Source organism: Peromyscus maniculatus, chromosome 11 (assembly GCF_049852395.1).
Source record: "Peromyscus maniculatus bairdii isolate BWxNUB_F1_BW_parent chromosome 11, HU_Pman_BW_mat_3.1, whole genome shotgun sequence".
Lineage (NCBI taxonomy): Eukaryota > Metazoa > Chordata > Mammalia > Rodentia > Cricetidae > Peromyscus > Peromyscus maniculatus.
The window spans coordinates 38270472-38275332 of NC_134862.1; the positions used below are offsets into that span (position 1 = coordinate 38270472).

Consider the following 4861-nt stretch of genomic DNA (forward strand, 5'->3'; position numbering starts at 1 on the left):
TATATATCCTGTACACACACATGCATCCACACATATGACTATGCACACACATGCACACACATATGTACAAGTATTAGAAGCAGATGCATTTGGTTAAGTGAGAGAACAGACATGATGCTAAGAGTGATCCAGGGTCTTAGACCCCATGTCTCAGTGCCTGAGCACTCTGTACCCACACAGTCATGTTGAAGAGGCAGCTCTGCATGGCTGGGCTTTGTGCCAGGGGACCTTGTTCCTCCAAGCATAACTGATGGAACTAAGACAAGAGACTCCAGGTAGCACATGTCCTGAGGTGTGGCCTCCCGGACACAGACGAGCCAGGTTAACTATATTCTCTCCCTGAGAGATTTCAACAGGGACTAAATGAGAATGTCTAGTGGGAGGTGAAGCCGAAAGGCGGCCAGATTAAGGGAAGTGTAGGATGCATTAAGTAGGTCATCTTTATGGGGAGTGGGAGCTATGAGGTAGAGGAAAGATACACAGGAGAGCAGAGCAGTGAAGACCTGGCCACTAAGGGTCTATTGCTGCCTTGGCAAGAACCACTGTTCAGGTCAGCCTCTGTGGGGCCCATGTTCTTAAAAGTTCATGACATTCTGGGCTGGGGAGGTGGCTCAGTGGGTAAGAGTTCTTCCCATGAAAATGTGAAGACCTGGGGTTGGATTCCTACTACTCATGTAAAAAGCTGGGTTTAATGCTGGGGTGGTGGTGGCGCACACCTTTAATCCCAGCACTCAGGAGGCAGAGCCAGGTGAATCTCTGTGAGTTCGAGGCCAGCACCCAGTAGTGTGGCGGTTTGAATGAAAATGGCCCCCATAGACTCACAGGGAGTGGTGTTATAGGAGGTGTGGCCTTGTTGGAGTATTCGTGGTCTTGTTGAAGGAAGTATGTCACGGGGGGGTGGGCTCTGAGATTTCAGAAACTCAAGCCAGCCCCGGTGGCTCACTCTCTTCCTGCTGGCTGGCCTGCTGCCTGCGGATCCAGATGTAGAACTCTCAGCTCCTTCTCCATGTCTGCCTGCATGCCGCCATGCTTCCTGCCATGATGTCAAGGGACGAAACCTCTGAACTATAAGCCAGCCCCAGTTAAATGTTTTCCTTTGTAAGAGTTGCTGTGGTCATGACGTCTCTTCACAGCAATAGAAACCCTAAGTAAGACAAGGCGCATGAGCGAAGGTTTGTTTCCAGGAGCATAGACACCCGTGTCTACACTACTGAAGAGCATACCTCTCCCTCCCTCAGCAACTATTAACTGCATATCAGCACCCAGCGATGCGTAGAGAACCCCAATACGGTAACTTTTATTTATTTATCAGCCAGGAGGAAAGTGTTCTTTTGAGGGAAAGCTCCTGGAAAGCATTCCCTTATTGTCTTGGTTAGGTCTGGATCCGATGCCAGTCAACAAAAAGCAAGATGGGAATTAGTTCCTTCCCATAGACACATTGTGATTAATGACACTGGGATGCTGTTAGCAAGAAGAAGGTAGCAAAGCTCTTGTGCAGGCAGCCAATGGTCACACACAGGCTAGGTCTAGAAACAGATTATTATCTTTTTTTGTAAGTTTAAAAAGATTTATTTCTACTAATGTATATGTGTGACTATGTGTGTGTATGCCACACATGTGTGAGTGCCTTTGGAGGCCAGTAGAGAGCATTGGACCCCCTGGAGCTGGAGTTAAAAGGTGGTTGTAAGCCACCCTATGTGAGTACTGGGTACCAAACTCTGGTCCCCTGAAAGAGCAGCAAGTTATCTTAACTATGGTGTCATCTCACTAGCCCCCCCTTTTTTTTTACAATTAAATAAAAAAAAATTAAACAGAGGGTTTTATGTAGCTCAGGTTGGGCTTTGACTTTCTATGCAGATGAAAGTGAGCCTGAACACCTCGTCTTTTTGTCCTGACCTCTCAAATGCTAGGATACCAGGCAAACACCACCATATCTGCCTCTAGAAAATAGATTCTAAGATGGATCTTTAGATGCAAGATATTACATAGGATCAAATCCTGTGGGAGGACCAATTGCCTAGAGAAACAGGATGACTAGAAGCTATGTGGGGGCCTTGATGCAATCCCTAAGCAGGAAAAGGACGTAGCTGAGTACTAAGGAAATCTAATCACAACTAGACTAGTTGGTAGCAGTATGTTGGTTCATAACTTGTACCGAGCAATAAGGTTGGGGATGCGGCTGAGCTGCTGGAGGGCTTGGCGAGTGTGCACGAAGCTCAGGCTTTGATCTTCCAGCATGGCATAAAGCATACATGGTGATACACTCCTGTAATCCCAGCTCCAGGTAGGTGAAGACAGAAGCATCAGAAACTCAAGGCCAACAAAAACCTTGGCCAGCCCTCTGGGACTCTCTGGAGAGCATTGCCCACCTTTATTTCCTATGCCAAACCAAGCTGTCCTAGCTTGCAGCCTACTGCCTTTCACAGCCAGTAAATGCAGATCATGCCGAGAATGCACAACCTTGGCAGAGTGGTCCTTTCTACTCAAGGGTGACCATGAGAATGCTGACAGCTGGCAGCCATCTGTTGGCTACAGTTCTTACATCTGGAAAGCAAGTTTCTCCGTGGCAGGGGATCTGAGAGGTGTCAGTTTCTGCACATCATACTCATAGGTCTTTCTCTATGATCTCTGTGATGGACGGGGATAAGACTTACGTCTATCTTAAGAAGGGACGTACTGCCTCAGCTGCTTCAGGGGAAGCCATTCTGACACTGGAAAGGCAGAGAGGTAGGACTTTGGGGAGAAAGCTTGGGTAACTCCCTGCCAGCTACCAAAAACTTGTCATAGTCATGGGGTGCCGGTGAGTATAGGCATGACGTAAGAATTTCCAAGAACTACTCTACAAGGGTCACAGATGAAGACTATTTATGAATTGCCTTTATTCTAAAATTAGACACTCTAGTTTGTTGTTTGAAACCATAAATACACTGTTTCTGTGTTCAGAAATAGTGACAGGGTTCTTAGTAAATGCATGGAAGACCACAATCTATCAGAAGTGTAATGTGATTTCAAAGTTATCAATTACCCTTTTTTCTTTTCCTTATTTATTTGTTCTTTTACTTATCAGAGTAGCAGGGATTGAACTCAGGGCCTTGTGCACACTAGGTAAGCACTCTACCACTGAGCTGCATCCCCAGTCCTCAATTGCTCATTTTTCTATTTTTCTTTTTAGAAGAATGCTTTACTATCTAGGGTCCTTCATTTCTTGTTGTACATTAAGTCATGAACTCATAGGGAATGGGCACCAGGATCTCAGGCTCCCTCCTCTTAGTTCCAACAAAATGTGATTCTCTGGGTGGAGCAAACTGGCGCTTCATTTGAACCCAGGTGCCTTTTTCTTTGGCTTCCTTCTTCTGGTTATTTTCTATCACCCATTTCAGGAAGCTGTCTTGGCTTTGAGAGTGTTCAATGCGCTCAATATGTACATTAATTCTCTTGGTAGGAATCTCGCTCTTAACTTCCTTGTTGTGGGATAATCTTTCTGTACACTGTAAAGATGTGTCTCTGCCTAAGGTGCCTTCTGATTGGCTTAATAAAGAGCTGAATGGCCAATAGCTAGACAGGAGAGGATAGGAAGGATTTCAGGGGTGAGGAATTCAGGAAGAATCTGAGGTGCGCAGGATTGACCAACCAGACACAGAGGGAGTTGGACATACAGAATGGAGGAGAAGTTAAACAAAACAAAACAAAACAAAACACACACACACGGCAGAACATAGATTAATAGAAACAGGTTAATGTAAGCTACAAGAGCTAGTTGGGAACAAGCCTAAGCTAAGGCCAAGATTTCATAATTAATAAGAAGTTCCCATGTCATTATTTGGGCACTGGTGGTCCAATGAAAGTCTGACTACACTTGCTTGTTTAAAATGATACCCACAGCAGGCTGAGTGATGTTGTAGACTCTTCCAGTTTTTCCATGGAGAATTTGCAACACCTCATGAATTTGCTTGTCATCCTTGCATGGGGATCATGCTAATCTTCTCAGTCTTGTTCTAATATTAGTGAGCACTTAACTGTTCTTTATAAAAGCATTTCTTCCTAGAAGACATGAAGGTGTGTGCATCCCAGTGTACATGATCTGGGATGGATCTGCTCAGGAGCAACCAACACCTCATCTCTTTATTTCATAAGAGAATCAAATAATTTAGCCCTGGATTCCAGCCCAGAGTGGTTGCTTTCTTAATACCATTTAGGGCATTGTTCTGTTCTGTCAAAAGATGGGTCTTTAATAAAGATCCACAAAGAATCAAGACTCTATCCTCCCAAAGGCAGAAAAATAAAGATATAAAAACACTCTAGTTTTAGAAGGTTTTTATTTTAAAAGAGATGTGTTTCTTTGATTCTCTCTGTGTGCACATGTGTGTTTGGGCAAATGTGTGCAGTTTCCTGCAGAGGCCAGAAAAGGACATGAGACCACTGGAGCTGGAATTCCAGATGGTTGTGAGCCACTGATTGTGGGTGCTGGGAATTGAACTCAGGTCCTCTGCAAGAGCAGGATTAGCTCTTAGCCCCTGAGCTGTCTATCTCTCCAGAATCTAGAGCCATTAAAAAATCATCTCTGAAGTCATAAAGAAGGAAGTAAAACCAAATCAAGTTCAGCAACACATGTTAAGGTCTCAAGGACACTCAGTGGCACACAGCACAAGACTAGTAACTAATGATTTTTTTTTTCCTGGCTGATCTTGACAATAGCCTTTACACTTTGTAAAATTTAAATAGCACATGCATTTTAATTTTCTGAAGCATGTCAGCTCTTTCCAGATCCCCTGCCCGCAACATGTTGGACAAAGGTAGGGAATCATATTCTGAACCAGTCTTGGGATGTATTTCTACATTGAAACTATGACCTAGATAACTG

At 44.4% G+C, this 4861-nt stretch overlaps 1 pseudogene; it reads right to left on the minus strand.

The window, feature by feature from the left end:
* Positions 1–3922: 3922 nt before the first annotated feature.
* On the minus strand, positions 3923–4022 carry LOC121821489 (U6 spliceosomal RNA; annotated as a pseudogene).
* Positions 4023–4861: the final 839 nt, after the last annotated feature.